The sequence below is a fragment of the Procambarus clarkii genome, chromosome 70, assembly GCF_040958095.1.
Source record: "Procambarus clarkii isolate CNS0578487 chromosome 70, FALCON_Pclarkii_2.0, whole genome shotgun sequence".
NCBI lineage: Eukaryota > Metazoa > Arthropoda > Malacostraca > Decapoda > Cambaridae > Procambarus > Procambarus clarkii.
In genome coordinates this window covers 10,437,867-10,461,087 of record NC_091219.1, presented here as the reverse complement: position 1 = coordinate 10,461,087, position 23,221 = coordinate 10,437,867, and the positions used below count along the sequence as shown (strand labels likewise).

The 23,221-nt window shown below is 46.4% G+C and overlaps 1 long non-coding RNA gene across 1 annotated transcript in view; it reads left to right on the top strand.

Moving 5' to 3' along the window:
• Positions 1-1,062: 1,062 nt before the first annotated feature.
• Positions 1,063-23,221, top strand: part of LOC138356171 (uncharacterized) — a 73,605-nt gene continuing 51,446 nt past the window's right edge. The window contains exons 1-2 of the long non-coding RNA XR_011224236.1: positions 1,063-1,174; positions 3,526-3,568. This is a non-coding gene — a long non-coding RNA (uncharacterized lncRNA). The remainder of the gene's footprint in view (positions 1,175-3,525; positions 3,569-23,221) is intronic.

The window sequence follows — 23,221 nt, the reverse complement described above, 5'->3', positions numbered from 1 at the left end:
CAGAACTCACTGCCAAACAGGTAAGTGGGATGGATGAGGTTTGATGCAAATGACAGATAAGGACACACTTTAAAAGGATTCAGTATAAGTAGACAAATAAACACACAATTTAACAGGAGCATCTCTAAGCAGTAGCGCATATACTAAGCCTACAAACATAGGATTATGCCTAAACAGTAGGAGTGAGTGCTCCCAAAGACACAAAGCCAGTGTTCTAAACACATATATTCGTCGAGCCCTTACCCACTGCTCAGAATGGAGCCACGTGCGTAGGGAGTTTGAAAGTTAACTGAAGTGTTGGTGAACAATGGATATAGCAACAAAGAAATAAACGCGACATAAGATGACACCTGGACCAGGTACAATCCTGAACCTAGAACAGAAACCACAACACCTCCAATAATATTATATTACAAATCGGATTTGGAAGGAAGAATTGGGCTACAGGAAGGATTGGGCTACAGGAAGGATTGGTCTACAGGAAGGATTGGGCTACAGGAAGGATTGGGTTACAGGAAAGATTGGGCTACAGGAAGGATTGGGCTACAGGAAAGATTGGGCTACAGGAAGGATTGAGCTACATCTCCAAATGTATATTTGCCAGATAATTTTGCACTAGAAACAAAACGCATATATTATTGTTTAGACTAAATCCGCTACTCATTACTTTCCTGAAGTTGTCGTATATACACTACAAAATCTGCGTGTAAATCACGACAATTAACACGTGTCACGATGAAAATGTGACAGTGTCAGACCACGAAGGAAGAATTGAAACAGGCATTTCCTTAAGTATTTTCGTATTTAATAATACATCTTCAGAAGGGTGTTTCAATTCTTCCTTCGAGGTCTGACACTGTCACTACAGAACATGAATGTATTTACACGTTGCAACAATGAATAATGAGAACAATTATTATATGGATGGCGTAATAACAGGGGAGCAGTAGCGCCTCTGGTGGTCAGATGCTTAACTGTATTAGAGGTTGTTGACACTTTAGATATTATAGTGAAGTAAGGGTGAGTGGCGCGTCTGGGAGTCCCGCTTCTTAACGTGTGGCTCATTTGTCGACCAGCCGCCGCCTGGCAAGGGTCACGTTGATTACCAGTGAGCAAAAAATAAATGTGTTACAGATATCATTAATCAATCATAATATAGAAAGGATTGTTCGGGGTGTGTACTTCATTTTGTTATTCGTTATTATTTTGTATATTATATGTATTTAGACAAAATATAGAGGTGATTGTCAGGTGGCAGCCATAGGTGTACCCGCTAGTTAAGTCATTAGGGCGCTTGTGGTGGCCTTAATAGCCATGCCAGTAGTTAGCCAGCAATCTTAAGGTTATCTTGAGATGATTTCGGGGCTTAGCGTCCCCCGCGGCCCGGTCCTCGACCAGGCCTTCTTTTTCTTACACATCCCCAGGAAGCAGCCCATAGCAGCTGTCTAACTCCCAGGTACTTATTTACTGATAGGTAAACAAGGTCATCAGGGTGAAAGAAAGTGCCCATTTGTTTCAGCCTCCACCGGAGATCGAACCCGGAACCTCAGGATTACGAATCCAGAGCGCTGTCCACTCGGCTGTCAGGCCCCTTAAAACAACCCAAAGAGAAATCTTCGACATATTTTGATGAAAATCTGAATGAAACGAGAAATTTTGGCCACAGATTGTGTGAAGATGGTGGTGGGGGGGGGGGTGGATTAGGGGGATGCAGGTTAGTACGATGAGCATGATTCAGAATGATGGAAGGAGAAGGGCTCCTATGATGAATTGACTTAAGGGCCACCATCTACAGTGGCCTCGACGGGGACAGGGCGGCGGCACCTTGTCAAAGGTCAGCCTTCCTACTCCCTCCACCCTTATTTTATTGAGGATTTGTCTTGTGTATATTGTGAACAAAAGGAATGACTCGGCATTTACGACTTGAGTGGTTAATCGGGTTCATGGGTTAATAATCCTATGGGGGAAACAACACATCTATTTTCTCTGTTGCATTGTGGCTTGTTGAGCTTGAAGCTGTTGTCCAGCCTGTCTGTGTCAAATATGACATTTTATAGAAGTGGTCTGTATTAATGACCTCCAACTGGGTCAGTATTACAAAGGCCTCGGCTGTTATTTATTTATTTATATAACTACAAGTTATATTGGGTTTCTGATCAACCCGTCCTCTTAAAACTAACGTCACTTTTGGCTGGTATGCGCGGCGCTATGGCCAAATTTGGACGTAATTTGAAATGAAATCGACTCCCAAAAGTGACGCACTGTTCCGTTTTCTGTTTGAGTCGTCCGGCTTATTCGGCAAGCTTAGAAGAGGATTCTTTCCATTAACATTTTTCATAATGTTTTGAAACTTTATGATAATTTCCTGCCCACCTAACCTATCAGAGGACCCTTAACTTATTGTTGTTGAAAAAAAAATCCCAAATTTATTTTCATTTTGTTTTCATTTTCAAATTACGTCCATATTCGGCCATACGGGTAAACGGCCAAAAGCGACGCTATTTTTAAGAGTACAGGTGACAAGGAGTACATAGCCCTATGTGTTTACATTCTTGTAAAGCCACTAGTACGCATAGCACTTCGGGCAGGTCCTTAATCTAACAGATAATATTAAGTTGGTAATTTCTACTAAAATTTATAGGCTAATCTATCAAAATCTATAAAAATTTAAACATTTATAGTGTTAGTCCTTCAAACATTCGTGGTAGTGACAGTTGAACAAGTTCTGGCATGATTGTTGTTGCTGTCTTGAACTTTCTCCAAAGCGGAAAATCATTGATGTGTTTTTGAAGTGAAGTTTCCATATTAGGACACAGTAGGCCAGATGGGGCCACAACAGAGACTCGTACAGTTCAATATTCAATGTTGTTCGTTTAAGTCAAAGATTCGTTTAACTATTCTTAAGGATTGTTTTCATATTAACTGTGAGTCCCAGATGTTTAATGGCTGGTACATCATAACTCCTAGGCGATGTAAAATGAATTCACCTGTAAATGGTCATTTTTGACAATGTAATCACTAGGGTTCTAACGTTAGTTTAGTGCTCAGAGACCATATAAAGTACTTGAGAGGTTTTAAACATGTTATTTATATAATTTAGGCAAATAGACAGCTATATAAATTAATAATACACAGTACTTTTAACTAAGGTTAGCTAAAGGTTTGTTTTAGTGGAAGACCCTAATAAGGTAATGTGTTTCTATGTAACTTTAAAAGAACATTGATGCTTAACCATAGCCTCATGAGTCCAAGAGAAAAATGTATTCCGTTAGGCTATTGCAGTCTTATCAGTCTTGCCTACTCGCTATTGTTGATACAATATGTAATTAATCTCTATTGCAATTTCACCTTTCCCAGTGATTGGTTCCAGTGTTCTTGAAATTCATAATTATATTTTGCTACTCGATTGTATTTGAAGTAAACTGTTTATACTTACCCTGGTGCTACATAGCCTTCCTGGTTTGGTACCTTATTTTAATAATTACTTATACTTGCCCTTAATATATGTAAAAAATATTTTTTCAGGAGTGTGGCACGTGTGGACAAGTGTTGGATCAGAGGAGTCAAGGTAAAGTGCTTATTTAACGACTAGTTCTGGGGAGGAGCGGGTGGAACTAGATGGACGTAGTCAACTTCACATTCTTGTTACACTAACACTGGTTTGTGCCTCGGAGAGGCTGCAGGATCCAGTAAGTTCAGTAGAACTTCGGTTTCAACTCCTTTTGACCATGTCGTAGCTCAGTCGATTACGGCAGTGTCTGGGATGCTCTCGGATGCAGGTTCGAATCCTCGTCCCGGCCCTTGTGGATTTGTACACTCTTGTTAGCAGGCTGAGAGCTTTTCTTTCCCATAGATTTATTTATAAAAGAGTTAGCAATAAGTCGGCTGGTTTTATTAACGTATTTTTTTAGGTCCCATTTAGATTATGCCGTTCAGTTTTGATCGCCATGCTAAAGAATGGACATAATTCACTAGAACACGTCAGTTAGGATGACAAAGTTAATCCCGCAAATTAGAAAGCTTCCGTATGAAGAGATGTTGGAAAAACCTTAACTGAATGAAAAACAAGTGGATGAATGGGCATAACAATGAAGCTATTGATAAGACTTTAAATGAAGATAAGTTCAGATTTAGGAAATACCTGGGTAAATACTGGTTTGGTAACTGGGTTGTGGATTTGTGGAACAAATTACTGGATCATGTGCAGACGAGGAGTCACAATAACGTGGCTGAAGTATGTTGACCAGACCACACACTAGAAGGTGAAGGGACGACGACGTTTCGGTCCGTCCTGGACCATTCTCAAGTCTATTGTGGATCATACTACTGGATCACTGGATCAGTTTCTTGACTTACGTTCTACTAGTTTACACTCGGAACGCGACTCTCCAATCAGCTTACATCTGTATCCTCAATTGCTGCTAGGTGATCAAAGGCGAACATTTAACCTTGAATGTTTAATCCAAACCAAATGATGGGTAGCAAAGGTGTGTGGTAAGGTAAAAGTTGGGTGGCGAGGCAAGTTTTGGGGTGGTGAAGACTTAGAATATTGTTCAATGTGGGTGACAAAGACTTTCTGTGAAGAGTAGGTAAAGAATAAATTGAGAGATAGGAGAATTACCTTAAGATTAGGCTTGGACTGGCTGGCATATGCATTATATATCATTAATGCATATATTCCAGGGAAGGGGGGGGGAGATCTCCCCAAAGGCATAAACAGCTAGGTCAGATAATCCACAAACCCATCTCCAATGACTCCAAGGTCATGGGAAGCTTGACCTTCCCCCTGAAGTTGCACCCACCGTTATATCTGTCTGTATGGCCTGTTTTGCCGCAGTTTGCACAGTGTGCTTCATTATGGCAGGCGAGGCGACTCTGCCCCAATAGATAACAAGCGTAACATCGTAACACAGGGAAGTTGTAGGGCTGGACCTGATACGAGGTCCTGTGTAGTGCCACCCGATCAGGGAGGGGCCCATCGAAATTTACACGGACCACGGATGTCGGGTTTGTTGCTCCGGAAATCCTGGTAACTTCCAATAATCCCGCTGATGCACCCCGTAACACATGCAGAGCGGTCTGGATGTTATCCACATCAACACTTTGGTCATTGGGCCAATCTTCCCATACCGGGCCCGAGACTGCTCCTGCGACAATACCTGTCGGCACCTGACAGGCCAGTCCCCCAACTTAATATTGTCGGATACACGGATGTGTGATAGAGCCTCCTTTTTGATGTGTAGTTAAAGTGCTACACCCTACCCAGGGTACACGCGGTCTCAGGCAGGCAATGTGGCCACAATACCGAAGCCTCAATTGCTGCACCTAAGGTACGAGGATTTGCAACCACGCACTGAGCTGATTCTGACTGGATTAGGACAACCACAAACGAGGAATGAGGTACCACAAGAGAAAGGTCTTCTGAAGGCAAAGGCATTCTCTTAGCATCTCGCTTTGGCGCAGCATCAGCAGACTCATTTTCCAGCAGACGTTTTCCTCTCTGGGACTTGCTGTCAACGTACATGGCGCCCCTGCTCGGGGAGGCGTCCATTAGGGAGGCTCCGGCCTCCCCCGGTGCTGTGAGCCCCAGGGTAGCTGCAGTGAGCACACACTGGCCCAAAAAAGCCATCTGAATTCAAAGATGAGCCCCAGGCGAGGTGTGGAAAGAAAGTCCAGCCAGGGGCGTTCAATCTGCGCGCCAAGATCGCCGACCTTCGGGCGGGAATCACCTCCACAACCAAATCTTTTAGTGTGGAGTTGTTGCCAACCTACTTTTATCTGGCATGTATTATGCCAGTTTTCGCCTCGCATAATTTTTTCTCATTTGGAAAATACATTATTATCTTCACTATAAATTACTACTATAGTGTGTCATTTCTGCTCACACTCATCTCTAAATAAAATGATTACAAATATTTCCAAAGACATAAACTGCCTCATCCAGCCCGCCTCTTCTCTCATTCCAAATCCACAAACCCACCAACTCCAACTCCAAGAGGGAAAAGGCGGGCTGGATGAGGCAGTTTTTGTCTTTGGAAATATTTGTAATCATTTTATTTAGAGATGAGTGTGAGCAGAAATGACACACTATAGTAGTAATTTATAGTGAAGATAATAATGTATTTTCCAAATGAGAAAAAATTATGCGAGGCGAAAACTGGCATAATACATGCCAGATAAAAGTAGGTTGGCAACAACTCCACACTAAAAGATTTGGTTGTGGAGGAGATTCCCGCCCGAAGGTCGGCCATCTTGGCGCGCAGATTGAACGCCCCTGGCTGGACTTTCTTTCCACACCTCGCCTGGGGCTCATCTTTGAATTCAGATGGCTTTTTTGGGCCAGTGTGTGCTCACTGCAGCTACCCAGGGGCTCACAGCACCGGGGGAGGCCGGAGCCTCCCTAATGGACGCCTCCCCGAGCAGGGACGCCAAGTACGTTGACAGCAAGTCCCAGAGAGGAAAACGTCTCCTGGAAAATGAGTCGACTGATGCTGCGCCAGAGCGAGATGCTAAGAGAATGTCTTTGCCTTCAGAAGACCTTTCTCTTGTGGTACCTCATTCCTAGTTTGTGGTTGTCCTAATCCAGTCAGAATCAGCTCAGTGCTCAGTGCGTGGTTGCAAATCCTCGTACCTTTAGGTGCAGCAATTGAGGCTTCGGTATTGTGGTCACATTGCCTGCCTGAGACCGTGCGTACCCTGGGTAGGGTGCAGCACTGAAGCTACACATCAAAAAGGAGGCTCTATCACACATCCGTGTATCCGACATTATTAAGTTGGGGGACTGGCCTGTCAGGTGCTGACAGGTATTGTCGCAGGAGCAGTCTCGGGCACGGTATGGGAAGATTGGCCCAATGACCAGAGTGTTGATGTGGATAACATCCAGACCGCTCTGCATGTGTTAGGGGGTGCATCAGCGGGATTATTGGAAGTTACCAGGATTTCCGGAGCAACAAACCCGACATCCGTGGTCCGTGTAAAATTCGATGGGCCCCTCCCTGATCGGGTGGCACTACACTGGACCTCGTATCAGGTCCAGCCATACAACTTCCCTGTGTTACAATGTTACGCTTGTTATCTATTGGGCAACAGTCGCCTCACCTGCCGTAATGCAGCACGCTGTGCAAACTGCGGCAAAACAGGCCATACAGACAGATATAACGGTGGGGGCTCTGATTCACCTCGCTGTCTTTTATGCCATGGCCATCACAAGATTACGTCCAAGAGTTGCCCGGTATATCTTGAGGCTGCCCGGTATATCTTGAGGCCCTCCGGTTGGACATCGATCATAAAACAGCGGAGACCCCTCGACAGGAGCTGCTCCAGAGGTTGCACGCTCTCAATCAGCCTATCGCTTCTTCTCGCCTCCAGGTTTCCCCTGGTGGGGCCTCATCACAAGTAAGAACTAGCAGACCCTCTTGCCTGTCCCAGTCACATGCCTCATACGCCCAGGTTGCTAATCAATTTTCCCTCCTGGGTAGCCTTGACATGGACGGAAACTCATCCACGGATACAGACATAGACGCTCAGTCTCGGCCGGAGCCTGGCACTCATCACCCTCCTGCCTCTCACCAAAGAAGCCAACACCGGCGTCGTCGACACCCATCGATCAGGAGGTACTGCTCCATCAGACAGCCCTGACGATCCTCTGGTCCCCCAGGCGCTTTCCCAGGGGATTGTGACACCGGTGGAACATGAGGCCCAGAGCGAAGCACCCACCAGTCGCTGGCGCCGTCAAGAGAGTTCGCGAGCCGAACAATGATCAACAGCCTTTGGACTGGCTGTCATTGATACCACACATTTTACTTTGTATGAGGGTTTTAAGGCTTTTTCTGGTGGTTTCCCTTTTGGAGACGTCTGTGCACAGGTGGTCAAAAAGTGAACTGTTGTATTTCAGGGTAAATGGCGCCCCATCCTGAGAATACTGTGGTGTTTTGGAATGCCCGCTCCCTTTTTAAGAAGACGCAAATAATATGCAATTTTATCGCCAGCGCAACACCGTTGATCGTGGGATTCTGTGAGACTTGGCTTACTGACGACCTTTGTTTCACGGTGCCGGGGTATTCGGTCTATAGACAAGATCGGCCAGTACGGGGTGGAGGGGGACTTGCCCTCTTGGTCAGGGACTCAGTTCCCAGCTCCTTGCTCCGCATTCACTCCTTCCCGGGTGGGTATTTAGAATTAAGAAGAACCCACCGCCGCTTTCAGTAATTGACATATTTTCGGTATAAAAATTCGGAATTTCAAATTGCGAATACGTGCAGAGAGCCAGATTTTGGCTCCAAAATGTGGCTCTAGCGTCGAATTTGGGATGTACGGGATATTTTTAAAACTGCAGGGGGGTTAGGGCAAAATGTGACCCATCGCCGCTTTCAGTAATTGGCTAATTTTTGGTATAAAAAGTCGGAATTTCAAACTGCGAATAGGTGCAGATGTCGTGACGCTGAACCCCGGTTCATTCCGAACACAGCGATTACACAACACATAACACCTTGCCTCAGCAACCGTTACTACCACCTATACTCCTACACACACCAGACCCTTGAGGCGTACCACTAGGTTTGTACTGGAACACAATGAATGAACATATGGAAGGTATTTAAAGGCCGTCGGGTTTTGTCATTTAATTACAAAGAATAGACTGACAAATAATAACATATTAACATACTCTATTAGGTCAATACACTTCCAATACCCATAGACCACATGACCTCCGCGATCACCACCCACACTCGTAACTTCCGCCTAAGTCCCTAATACGAAATGATTACTACAACGCTCCACACCCGGTTAGTCTTTCATTCAATACTCACATACTGCAGACTTAACTTGGTCACTAAGATCACATCAGGTTCTCGCATAGCTGTCTGCTACACTTCGCTGCTGCCGCAAACGGAGATCCAGAGGACTTCTCGGTTCAACTCCCACAATCAGACAGGCTCTAATCAGCCATCTACCTCAACCATTTCACCCCGCCTCTCAAGGAAGGTATAATCCGATTAACCTTATCCCTAGAGCGGTAACCTTGATCCTAGAAGCCTGACGAAGAATAATTACTCTTTCCAGGAATTATTAATTTGGCTAAACATCTTCGGTCTTAATCCATTGACCTTTCTTAGATATGTGATCCATAGTCTGTCCACTTAACATGTACTTCCAATCATCATTCGTTAAGTGTTGTAGTAATGATCCTCTAGCTAATAATTCCTAACAACTTGTAGATTACAACACCACTCCCCTCCCTAAACACGCATATGTCCCCATATGCATCATTGCAATGGTTCCATTAGTGCAAGGACCTGGAGGATGCACCCACCATATATGTACAACTAAAAAATCATCCAATAAGTTCATCATACACACGATGAAATAAATTAAAATTTTCCCCGACATGACTCACAACACTTCTCCAACATATACATTATATTCACATCATAGCACAGGTAAAATAGTCTGTAATAATTTTTCCCATCTCCAACAATGCACATATACCTAAACTGCTGACATATAATTACATACAAACAACCATAAAATTACATGGACAAGAATGCTGGCACTTAAACAGAACTGACACTAGTCCTTAATATATACACAACACATATATATCTAAGGTTCTTCATCCTTAGTAATAAGTTACTAACAATTTAACATCTTGCCCTGTACTGTTGACATAAGGGCTTACAATGGTCACACAATGTTTCACTGGCCTCCTCCACAATTGGCAGCATCACTTCTCTTGTCTTCGTGTCCCATGGTTGCTAGGTCATAGATCCTCCATGACCCAGACAAAACCCAGGCAGTCCAGCCTGGTGAATGTTGTCAATGTCCCATCGTTGCTCTGAGCTAACGTGATCCTGGCCTCCAGAGCAACGGAGATTCCTACCCCAGGGTCATGTTCCCTCGGGTCTGTGCTGACGTCTCGTTCCAGGGCACCAATCCCAGAACGCTGTAGATACCTCACAGCTCTCTGGTCATCCTTCCTTGCTGTGCTCACCACAGCTGTAGCACATTACTCTAGGCCCATCTGCCCAGAGTGTGTCCACCTGTATTAACACCTTCCCGACCGCTGTACCTGCAAAATATTCCCTCGGAGCCCCCTGACTCGATCCCATTATTACATAACCCCCTCGGCTCCTTACTCTCTTCCCGTATATAGCCTGAGCGCAGCTGCAAAACCATTGCAGCTGTCACTTATCCCTGCTTTGATGTAAGGGGGCGAATTTCGCCTATAACGTCACGTTGGCTTCACTTCCTCCCCCTTTTTTTCTAGAATTACTGAGTGTAGCCTCATAGCTTCCCTTCTACTCTACCTGAAGCTCTGTGACATGATCCCGGGGGACCTTCTCAAGCCTAACACTCAGAAATGGTGCCGATGAGGTAATATACAGTATATACATACACATACATTATCACAATAAATACCTCATTAAAATCATTTCACAACTAATGTCACTAAAGCATCATACTGCCACTGGCTCGCCTCTAGCGAGATTCCTGTAACAACTTAATTAATGAGAAATTAGTATATCTACTTGGCTCGCCCACTGCAACCATCAACACCTGAAATTTTGAAATTCTACATTGTAATCTTATCCATAAGACTTACCCACTCCGACACACCATCACCTCTGGTCAACCCAACCACTGATGACCTCATTATAACACCACGTCTCTCAACAGCCAGGCTCTGCGTCCTGACGCACCTGACCTCATTACACCGATACTCACCGTACCCACCACCACCTGGCCTCCTGTGCCGCTATGCACTCCACAACACCACACTCCATACCAGGCGTCCAAACGTCACAACACTACACCACCCACTACACATGCTACTCTACACGCTACCCCACACTCTACAAAAACTACCATGCCCATGCACCACTCAACACCACACTCTACACGCTACCTCACACTCTACAAAACTACCATGCCCATGCACCATTCAACACCACACTCTACACACTACCCCACACTCTACAAAAACTACCATGCCCATGCAACACTCTACACACTACCCCACACTCTACAAAAACTACCATGACCATGCACTACTCTACAGTACATACTATGCTCCTTCTGTGTTCATGACCCCACGAGAGCGGGTCGGATAGCGATGTGTCACCGTCGCCTGTGGACCTTGTCCCCGGTCCTACGAAGGCTGTTCTGTGTTATCTACCCTTGATTGCCAACTCCTCGTACCCCTACCTATGTTCTCAGCCGCTGGTGTGCTCTCCCCTGGCACACTCCCCGTAGGGTATGGCTCCTTACTTGCCTGACCGGTCAGTGTATAGACGCGGTCTGGGTGACAGGAGAACACATGCCCTGTGTTTAGCACCTTAACCTTCACTTCTGCATTCATTTTGCTAATTACCCGACATGGCCCCACAAACTTGGGTGCCAACTTACCTTCTGCCTGTGCGTGCATCTGCTTCACGAATACCCTGTCACCTTCATTGATCACCTTTGCTTGGACCTTGTTCCGCGCATTATAATATGCCTCTGCTACCTCTGTCCACTTTCTTAAATGTAGTTTCACCAAGTCAAATGCCTTGGTTGCTCGCCTACAGACACCCCCTCCCCGCTCAGCTCGTTGTCGCCGTGTGGGGGCTTCGTGGGCGGCTGCCGGAGTGTGATGCTCCTTAGGACAGTCCTCTGTCCTTTTCTAGCCTTGTGCTCCTGCTGCCGTCCTCTCCAATTCTGCTGGGCACCTTTTCCTTCTGTTTCGTTTTTCTCCCCCCTCTTTTCCTATCTGCTTGCCGTTTCCTGCCGACCTTTTGCTCGTTCTGGTTCTTCCATGGACTTCTTCTATTTTGACGCCCGGGTGCTTGAGGAGGCATACTCTTGCACCCGTAGAACTGCAGTACCCGACGTCGAGAGCGAGGGGAACCTTTTATTGTCAATCCCCACTTCGTCACCGAACCCGATCTCGACGGACTGTCGGTTTCTTAAGGTGGCGTTTGTGGGGCGTATACTCACGACGCACCCCTAGGAGGCCCCGACAAGATCGGCGATAGCTTCTTGTTGGGTGTCCTGCCTCTAATTGTGGCTCCATGGTGGGTGTGGGGGCACATTCGTGAGTGAATTCTTCTTTTCGTCAAGATGATAACCCCTGTTTCGGCTGCTTCTGGCTTACCTTCTCAGGCTCGTGGGGTGGGCGACCAAGCCCCCGAGTCGGTCCGTATTGGAAGACCGGGCTCTGTAGCCTCCACTGCATTGGGCCCCGACCTTGCTCCTCCTTTGGCCTCTCTGACTCCTTCCCCTGGCTCCCCTCCCTCCTCTGTGGTTGGGTCGAGCCCCAAGCCCCCAGTGGTGACTACCTCGTCCCCTGGCGCGGCTCCTTCTCTAGTTGTAACTACTGCGCCTTTTAACCCCTCTCTCTCTGGGGGTTCTCACCGCCGTCCTCGTCACGGCCGCCCTCGCTCGATTCCTTCCAGTTCTGCTACCTATCAAGCCTTGTTTGGTCCCGCTTCGTGGGCCAAATATTTTGATCTCCTCCCTCTTGATTCTGCGCCTCCTGACGATTTCTCCCTTCATCGACATCTCATTGATTCCGTGGATGCCTCCATTACTTTCAACCCCACTCGTCTCGGTACACGTGTCGTTGCTGCTCCTTCTCAGGATGCTGCTTCCCGCTTGGCTGCCTTATCCTGCCTTGGCGAGACCCCCGTTCGGGTCTCGAAGAACGCTCTGTTGAATGCCAGTGTTGGCACTATTTTGCTCCCGCCCCATGTTGCGACCGGTGTTCGGGACCTGCGCGACTGCCACGACGATATTCGACATATCCTTGCTCCCCAGGGCCATTCTATTCTCCAGGTGGACACGTTTACTCGTCCCCCTCGTGGTAGTCGCCGTCAACCCCTCTGGGTTGTGAAGATTACCTTTGATGGTCGGACCCTTCCTCCCTCTGTCATTCTTGCTGGTGCCAGGTGCTCTGTCCAGGAGTACATTCCTTCTCCTCGGCTCTGCAACAAGTGCTGGAGGTTTGGGCATGGTGCCCTCCGCTGTTCCGGGACTGTCTCTCTCTGTCCTTTGTGTGGTGGCGAAGGTCACTCTAAGTCGGAGTGCACTTCTCCCCAGGCTCGTTGCCTCAACTGCGGTGAGGCCCATCCTGCCTTCTCCAGTGCGTGTGTCCATTACAAGCTTGAGGCAGCCATCCTCAACTTGAAGCACCGGGAGCGTTTATCTTTTCCTGAGGCGAGGCGCCAGGTTCGCCGGCTCCCGCCTTATGCTAATATCTCTTATGCTCGCGTGTTGCGCTCTTCCTCTCCTCGTCCTTCCCGCCTTCCTCAGACTCACAACCGTTTTCGGGCCTTGGACCCTGATGCGCCCACTGCCCCCTCCTCTGTTCCTTTGGCTTCTCTCCCGAAGGATCCTCCTCCTGGTCCTCTGTCTGGGGTTCCCCTTCCTTCTACCCGGTCTGTCGTGTCTCCTGTGTCTTCTTCCTCGTCTCCCTCCGTTCCTCCTTCCCATCCTTCCCCTCCGTTCCTCCTTCCCATCCTTCCCCTCCGTCTCTTGACTCTCCCCGCCGCCTGTCGGTGCGGGCTGATGTCCATCGCTCTCCAAACGGCCGCCATGTGTGCTCTCGTTCAGCTTCTCCTGTTGAGACGCTAGAATCCGTTGCCCAGTACGTAGTTGCTGGGACACCTGTCTCTTTACGTCAGAATCGTAAACCTGGCTCCTCTCCTTCCTCCTCCCCGGCGGGTAAGAAGGTTTCGCTTTCTTCCTCGGCCCCTACTTCTGCCTCTCTCGCTCCTTCCCCTCCCATTTCGGTGGTTGCGCCCCCCTGTTCCTGCTATGGAGGTTTCTTTAGCCCCCGCTTCCCTCTCAGTTGCTGCCCTTGCTGAGGTACGCTCCCCTCTTTCTACCCCTCCTCTTCCTGCTGCTGTCTTTGCCTGCTCCTCTCCGTTGTCTCCTCCTCTTCCTCCTCCTCATCCGGACCCCGCCCGCCCACCTCTGATATGTTCTCCCGTTTCCTTCCCTCCGTCTTTGCTCAGTTTACCCATGCCCCCTAACCCTGACTTTGCTGACCCTGATATTCTTTAACGTGCTCTGTTGCTCTTTTGCCTTTGTTTCTTCCTTGTTCTCTATTTTTGTCCTTTCTCTTCTCGTCGTTGTCCATTCTTCAATAGAACGTTCGAGGTTATTTCGCTAATTTCCTCGAACTCCAACTTCTGATTTCGCGGTTTTCGCCCCTTTGTGTCTGTCTCCAGGAGCCGATGCTTGGTGCTCGTCCTGGTCGTTTTCGTGGCTATTCCTTTCTCTCCCCCCCCCCCCAGCTGTTGCTGGGGCTTCTAATTCTCCTGCTCTTTTGATTCGTGCTGATGTTCCCTTTGTTCCTTTACTTTTTCCTTCACCTCTCCATTGTTCTGCTGCTCGTGTCTTTGTGGGAAAATGGTACACTGTTTGTTCCATTTATTTCCCCCCGAGTGTCCCGCTTTCTCTTCCTGATTTGAAACACCACCTAGACTCCCTGCCGGAGCCTGTGCTCCTGCTGGGTGACTTCAATTGTCGTCATTCTCTTTGGGGTGACGTTCTGACGAATACCCGGGGTCGCCTTTTTGAACCGTTTTTCCTCTCTTCTTCCCTGTCTCTTCTGAATTCTGGTGAGCCCACTCATTTGGACTCTCGGACTCGCACCCTTTCTTGTCTTGATCTTTCTCTCTGCTCTTCACTTAGATTTCACGTGGCGGGTTCTTGATGACCTCCATGGAAGTGATCATTTCCCCATCCTTGTTTCCTTTTTCTCTTTTCGCCCTTCCCTCTCTTTCCCTAGGTGGCAGTTTACTAAGGCGGACGGGACCCTATTTTTTCTCAGTGCTACTCTCTCTGACCTCTCCCTTCTGCCTCTCTCTCGCGCTCTCCTTCTTTTTCATGACACTGCCTTCAACGCTGCCCTCCGCTCTATCCCTCGCTCTTCCTCCCGGGGTCCACGGAAGTGCGTTCCCTGGTGGAATGCGGACTGTGCTCGGGCTGTCCACTGTAAGCGTGCAGCCTGGAAGAGGCACCGCCGTAGGCAGACGACCAATTCTTTTCTTTTCTTTCGGAAAGCGAGTGCGGTGGCCCGTAGGGCCATCCGTACGGCTAAACGTGAATGTTGGGCATCTTATGTCTCAACAATTATGTCCGAAACCCCTGTGGCCCAGATCTGGAAGCGTATCCGCAAGATAGCGGGTAAGTTCGTTCCCGATGTTTCACCGGTCCTTCACCTCCATGATACTCTTGTGGCGGACCCGTTGCAGGTCGCTTCTGAACTGGGTTCCCACTTTTCTTCTGTTAGCTATGGTCTTCATCTTCCCCAATCTTTCCTTCTTCGTAAACCTGTCCTTGAGTCTCGTCCTTTAGATTTCTGCAATCATCTTCAGCTTCCCTATAATGATCCCTTCTCTCTCTCTGAACTTCGTTCTGCCCTGGCCCTCTGCGGTTCTACGGCGGCGGGCTCCGATGGTGGTCATTATGAGATGCTTCGCCATCTCCCTCCGAGCACGTCTCAGTATTTACTGAGTCTGTATAATCGGATCTGGGAGTCGTCGTTAGTCCCTGAGGACTGGCTCGATGCCGTTGTCCTCCCTGTTCGCAAACCGGGGTCTCTGGGTACTTCCCCTAAGGACTCTCGCCCTATTGCTCTCACAAGTTGTGTCTGCAAACTCTTTGAACGTATGGTTAACGTTCGTCTGATGTGGTTCCTGGAACACCATCACCACCTCTCCCCTTCTCAATTTGGTTTCCGCAAGTGCCGCAGCAAGACAGATGTCCTGGTGAACTTGGAGGTCTATATTCGTACTGCTTTTGCTGCGAAGACCTCCGCTGTTGCCGTCCTTTTTGACCTGGAAAAGGCTTACGACACCATTTGGCGTTATCATATCCTATCTCAACTTCATTCTTTTGGCCTTCGTGGTCATCTTCCTCTCTTTCTCCGCAGCTTCCTCTCTCGTCGTTTCTTTCGGGTGCGCCTTGGTACCGCTCTCTCTCCCTCTTTTCAGCAATACGAAGGTGTGCCCCAGGGTAGTGTTCTGAGCACTACTCTTTTTCTGGTTGCCCTCAATGATCTTCTTTCCTCTCTTCCTTCTGGTGTCTTCTCCGCTCTCTATGTCGATGATCTTACCCTTTGTTGGCAGGGTGATGATTCGCCTCTCCTTCAACCCCGGCTTCAATTTGCAATTGATGCCGTGTCGTCTTGGGGCCACAGATCATGGCTTCAAGTTCTCTACTTCTAAGACTTGTGCCATGACTTTTACGCGGAAACGGGTTGTTCTTCGTCCCTCTTTGTCCCTTTATGGTCATCCCTTTGAATACAAAGATTCCGCGAAGCTTTTGGGGCTATTCCTTGACACTCGTTTGTCTTGGTCTCCCCATATCTCTTACCTCCGTGTTGAGTGCTCTAAGGCCCTTACCCTCCTTCGGGTCTTGTCCCATACTTCTTGGGGGGCAGATAGGCGCACTCTCCTTGCTTTACATTCCTCTCTCGTCCTGTCTGAGCTCGATTATGGTTGCCCTGCTTACTCGTCTGCATCTCCTTCTACTCTTCGCCGTCTTCATGCTTTGCACCATACTGGGTTGCGCCTCAGTTCTGGTGCCTTTCGTTCGACTCCCATCATTAGCTTGTATGTTGACACTGGCTTCCTGTCTCTCCAGGACCGCCGTGATCGCTACTGTCTTCGCTATCTTGCGCGGTCCTTGCAACATCCTTCCTCTCGCCTCTGTCGTGCTTTAACTTTTACCCCTGCTGCGGTTCCTGTTCCTCTTCACCACCTCCCTCTTTCTGTCCGGTTATCTCGCCTACAGGACTCTCTTTCCGTTCATATTTCTAATGTTTCTCCTCGTGTTGTTCCTTCTTTGCCCCCGTGGAGAGTCCCTCTTCCGCGGTTTTGTAAATTGAAATTTGTGAAACAGATGATCAGGTAACATAATAGATGTACAGTGAGGCACAGTGCGAGCGTGTGTTAGCTGGAGCTCCGATTGAATTGATACTGAAAGTGAAAGTTGTGTTGCATTGACAACACAACTCTTGTACCTGTCTGGGCAGTAATTATTGGCATTAAGGCAGCTTCCTATGTTTGCAGTCTACACTAAGGAAACAGTGTGGAAGCCACCATTCCTTTCTGTGGCTATTACATCTAGAAAGGGCAGCTTCCCATCACACTCCATCTCGTAAGTGAAACTTAACACCAAATTTTGCTCGAATGCCTCCTTCAGCTGCTGCAGACGTATGGCATCGGGTACCTGCATAAAAAAGTCAACAGTCCTGCAGTATATGGTGGGTTTAAAGTCCATGTCAACTAAGACCCTCTGCTCTGTGGTATCCATGTAGAAGTTCTTAAGTTCTTGTAAAGGGTGACTCTTTAGTGCAGGCTTGGAGTAACTTTCTCAGTATGCTCTCTGATATGTCAAGAACAGTACAAGCCGGATCACGATACACACTGTCCATCATCATCATCATCCTGAATGTTTTGACCACAGGCACCTTGGTAAACAGTGACTCCACATCCAAAGAGGCTTTTATACCTGTGGCCCATGCTCCTCGTAGTAAGTCGACGAATTTTTATTGAGACTTCAGGCTAAAGGCATAAGGTACATAAGGAGTCAGCAGGCAGTTAAGTCTCTTAGGCAGTCTGCATGTGGGTATCTAGTTGATGATTGGCCGAAGTGGGTTTCCAGGCTTGTGGGTCTTGTCATTGTCATATGCATACTCAAGTTTGTATTCCCCGATAACCTTTCGCAGGTGGAGTCCGGATTTCTTGGCGTTCAGTTTCGATCAATCTGTTTATCTTCGTTTTCAATTCGGCTGTAGTGTCTTCCGTTACCAGTTGGAATTTAGTTTGGTCGAAGAGCATGGGGTTCATTTTGGCCAGATGTTAGTCTTTTTTAAGAAAAACGTATATTGGCGAATTGTCACCTCCTGACGACCTCTCGAGGATGACGCCACCTCACCTCTCCTTATTTTCACGAAGACTCTTAGCTGCCCCTTTGAGCTCGGAGGACAGTAGGGTGGTGCTGTAGTTACCTCGAATCTTTCCTCCCCTTGCAATAAGTTCCGCTTGCAAGGTGTCTTTAGTGGTAACCTTCTTTTGCATCTCGAGGTCGAATATGTCGTCCAATAGGATCTCCAGCTCCTTTCCGGGCCGTCTCACTTGGTCTGGACATAACGTGACAGTTTATACCCAGATTCAAGAGAGTGATTGGGTCCTTAGTGAAGTTGATTCCAGCAAGGTTTAAGAAGCCATCTCTGGGTCAAACTCTGAAGAACTCTGTAGGGTAAGGCAGGTCATAGTCAAAATTGGCTACTATAACGGTTATGTTGAAGACGTCATAAAAAGGTGAAACGCCATGCAACCTCTGAAGAGTCAACAAACACAGCACTTGTACCCCATATTAGACTGTTTTACAGGAACTTTTCGACGGCTCATAAAACGGAGGAAAGTGTCCTGAAAGTATTATTAATAGGAACGTTATCCCCACAGACAAAAATCGGAAGATACAATTGACAATTTACTACAAAAACAAGAAAACGGCCAACCTACTCGTGAAGAACTCTCCAATCACCAAACGCCTTGAAAGAAACCAACGTCGTCTATACCTTCACATACCCACTTGGGGACTGTCAGCCCCAAAGATCTCAGTATGTAGTCAAAGTAAGTCTCTTTCTATGCGATTAACACTGCACAAACAGGGGCTCCATCAGAGAACACATAATCTCCACACAGAACCACTCACCAGAGAAATCTTAACAAGCAACACAGAAATCATCGATAGATTCAGCGATAGCAGGAGACTGGAAAACCTATTTCTTGTCGTTCTTGTCTTTTAGATGCCCAGAATTCTAAGTGTTCTAAATTATCATATATTAATTCCTATATCAAATATAAGATGATCTCGATAGAATATTCCTCACTGAGCACATAAAATATTCCAAACTATTATAAAGTGTAAATCTAACCGCTACCATTCCCACCGAATTTGTTACATATTTTAGAGCCAAATATTCACCCTCTAAAAGATTTTTACAATATACACATTGTGCATTATTATATCATATGTCGCCAATTGATGTTCAAAAACGGTATTAATATTGGTTTCATCAAAAAAGTTACCAAATGGAACTTCCAAAACATAGAATGTCAAGTTGTTCATGATCGCTGTAACCATATCAATTTCATGTCCTCTATATAATCGAACAAATGAAAAAGAAGGCATAGTATGAGAAACTGTTAACATATCCTTAAATATAATAACCATAAATCTCGGATGATACGCCCCAATAAATGTACATTTTGTTTTTAACGAAGTTATAAAATCGTGGGTTCTATGTTCAGATATTGAGAACGCCGCTTTGTCCCGAACTAATAAACTAAGGGTAATTTTAATGGCGTTAACCAGCTTACCAGAATAGGGAATAATGAAGCAGACGATTTTCTAAAATTATATGACGATTTCTTCCTTAAGCAACACACACAAAGGAACCAATGAGTGGGGAAAAATATATTACTCAGTGTTAACTAACGGAAACAAATTATTGACATCAATACGGAGTAAGCTAGGGAAGAGTGATCACAAAAATCTGATTTAGGATAAAATGGAATAGATTTGTAGGAGAAAATTCTGTTAGTGCCAGATTTTCGAAAAGTTGATTTTAATATCCATTTTAATAATATAAATTTTTTGGGTCAAATAGATTGGAAAGTCTTGGACATAAGATATCTTGGATATAAGTGCAGTAATTGGGTGGGTGTACTCGCCAATTTGTGCTTGCGGGGGTTGAGCTTTATCTCTTTGGTCTCGCGCCTCAACTGTCAATCAACTGGTGTACAGATTCCTGAGCCTACTGGGCTCTATCATATCTACATATGAAACTGTGTATGGAGTCAGCCTCCACCACATCAATGCCGAGTGCATTCCATTTATTAACTACTGACACTGAAAAAATTCTTTCTAACGTCTCTGTGGCTCATCTGGGTACTAAGTTTCCACCTGTGTCCCCTTGTTCGTGTCCCACCCGTGCTGAAGAGTTTCTTTGTCCACCCTGCAAATTCCCCTGAGAATTTCGTAGGTGGTTATCATGTCACCCCTTACTCTTCTGTGGGTGTGTGTGTGTATTCACCTAGTTGTTTGCGGGGGTTGAGCTTTGCTCTTTCGGCCCGCCTCTCAACTGTCAATCAACTAGTGTACAGATTCCTGAGCCTATTGGGCTCTATCATATCTACATTTAAAACTGTGTATGGAGTCAGCCTCCACCACATCACTGCCTAATGCATTCCATCTGTTAACTACTGACACTGAAAAAGTTTTTTCTAGCATCCCTGTGGCTCATTTGGGTACTCAGTTTCCACCTGTGTCCCCTTGTTCGTGCACCGCCAGTGTTGAGTAGTTTATCCTTGTCTACCCTGTCACTTCCCCTGTGGATTTTGTAGGTAGTGATCATGTCTCGCCCTCACTTGTCTTCCAGTGTCGTAAGGTGCATTTCCCGCAGCCTTTCCTCATAACTCGTGTGTGTGTGTTATGTCTATTTCAAGAAATAATTGGCACAATTATATAAAATCTCTTGTCTGCAAATAGAACAGTTTTGCAAAGATACTAGACATGAAGTACAAAGTACCATGTGATTACAAGGCAACAAAACATTTTATTTATTTATATGTACAAGGTGCATTGGGCTTGTGAGAGTACAAAGCATTGTTGTTTTTACATTCTTGTAAAGCCACTAACATGCATAGCGTTTCGGGCAGGTCCTTAATCGAACAGATAATTTTAAGAAGATAATTTCTAGCAAAATTTAAAAAATCGGAACTGGTTAATTGAAAGAATTTGGCAACGACTAGTAGTTACTTGAAAGTAAAATTTGAAGATTATCAACAGTTGTACCATACAACTGCTACATACAATTATGCTACAGTTTTATATCCTAATTTGAGGGTTATTTCAAGGTATAATGCAGTAAAATATGCATTTAATATAACAGCCATGATAAAAGTTTATAGCAATGATTGCAGTGGCAAAGTTGTATGGCTTGGGTACATACATTGGGGGATTGGGTAGCAAAAGATACAGTGCGAGTTTTAAGCATTAGGTAGGAAACTGAAGATTAAATTAGGTATGTTTTGGTGGTTTTTGAATAAGGCAAAAGTCGGACAGCTTTTCAATTCCTTAGAGAGTGAGTTCCATAGACTAGGTCCCTTTATTTGCAGTGTTTACACATTATGTTTGACTCTGGGGAGATCAGAGATATTTATTTCTGGTATGGTGATTATGGGTTCTGTTACATCTGTCCAGGAAGAGTTTCAGAAGAGCATTTAAGAACAGGATTATGTAAATGTCTGAAATCTGATTTCTGCTGGATGATGGGCTTGAGGTAATTTGCATTGGTTGAACCCCATGCACAGCTACCATATGGAAGACAGGGCTAGCAAGTAAGTAATTATCAAAAGAAGGCACTAAACCGGGAAGGCTATGTAGCACCATCAAACGCGCAGAATAATCAGAGGGCGCTAAATATCACCAAGGATGCCAATACGAGAACAAAAATGCATAAGGCGAACGATATCAAAAGTATCAAGAAAGCAAGACATACGCTCGTCCTGGAAGTCAGGACATTTAAGGAGGACATGCACGACTGTAAGAGGGACAATGCAACTAGGACAATAAGGAGCAGGGCGGGGCTCCATCAAGTGACCATGGGTTAAGCGAGTATAGCCAATATGCAATCTCGCCAGAGCTGTTTCCCATCGCCGGTTACGGTGGTAGGAGGACGGCCACAAGGAAACACAACATTTAAGAGTACGTAGTTTGTTACCAGTAACAGACGACCAAGAAGCCTGCCAACGGGTAAGGACGGAGGAATGGATAACCGGGTAAAAGTCGGAATATGGAATACCTTTACGAGAGACGGAACAAGAGCGGACAGCTTTCTTTACGGCAGCATCCGCACGCTCATTTAAAGAGACACCAATATGGCTGGGAACCCAACAAAACTCAACCGACTTAAATTTACTGTGAACTAGAAATAGCCAATGCTGGATCTCGACAACTACTGGATGAACCGGATTAATGGACCCGAGAGCCATGAGGGCACTACGAGAGTCAACAACAACTACAAAAGAAGACTGACAACGAGAAAGCAGGAGACGAAGAGCATAGAGAATAGCCTAAAGCTCCGCTGTAAAGATGCTAGTCTCCGGAGGTAAGCGACACATATAAGTGCGATCAGGAAAAACAACAGAGTAGCCAACACCTTCCGCAGACTTAGACCCATCGGTGAAGACAGAAACGGAGCGGGAGTGAGTAGAAAAGTGCTCAAGGTAAAGACGTTTTAGAACCGTAGGAGGGGTAAAAGCTTTAATGATACGGGTCAAGGAAGTACAAAACCGCGGAAGAGGGACTCTCCACGGGGGCAAAGAAGGAACAACACGAGGAGAAACATTAGAAATATGAACGGAAAGAGAGTCCTGTAGGCGAGATAACCGGACAGAAAGAGGGAGATGGTGAAGAGGAACAGGAACCGCAGGAGGGGTAAAAGTTAAAGCACGACAGAGGCGAGAGGAAAGATGTTGTAAGGACCGCGCAAGATAGCAAAGACAGTAGCGATCACGGCGGTCTTGGAGAGACAGGAAGCCAGTGTCAACATACAAGCTAAGGACGGGAGTAGAACGAAAGGCACCAGAACTGAGGCGCAACCCAGTATGGTGCAAAGCATCAAGACGGCGAAGAGTAGAAGCAGCAGCAGACGAGTAAGCAGGGACACCATAATCGAGCTTAGACAGGACGAGAGAGGAATGTAAAGCAAGGAGAGTGCGCCTATCTGCCCCCAAGATGTATGGGACAAGACCCGAAGGAGGGTAAGGGCCTTAAAGCACTCAACACGGAGGTAAGGGATATGGGGAGACCAAGACAAACGAGTGTCACGACTAACCCCAAAAGTTTCGCGGAATCTTTGTATTCAAGGGGATGACCATAAAGTGACAGAGGGACGAAGAACGACCCGTTTCCGCGTAAAAGTCGTGGCACAAGTCTTAGAAGTAGAGAACTTGAAGCCATGGTCGGTGGCCCAAGACGACACGGCATCAATTGCAAGTTGAAGCCGGCGCTGAAGGAGAGGCGAATCATCACCCTGACAGCAAAGGGTAAGATCATCGACATAGAGAGCAGAGAAGACACCAGAAGGAAGAGAGGAAAGAAGACCATTGAAGGCAACCAGAAAAAGAGTAGTGCTCAGAACACTACCCTGGGGCAC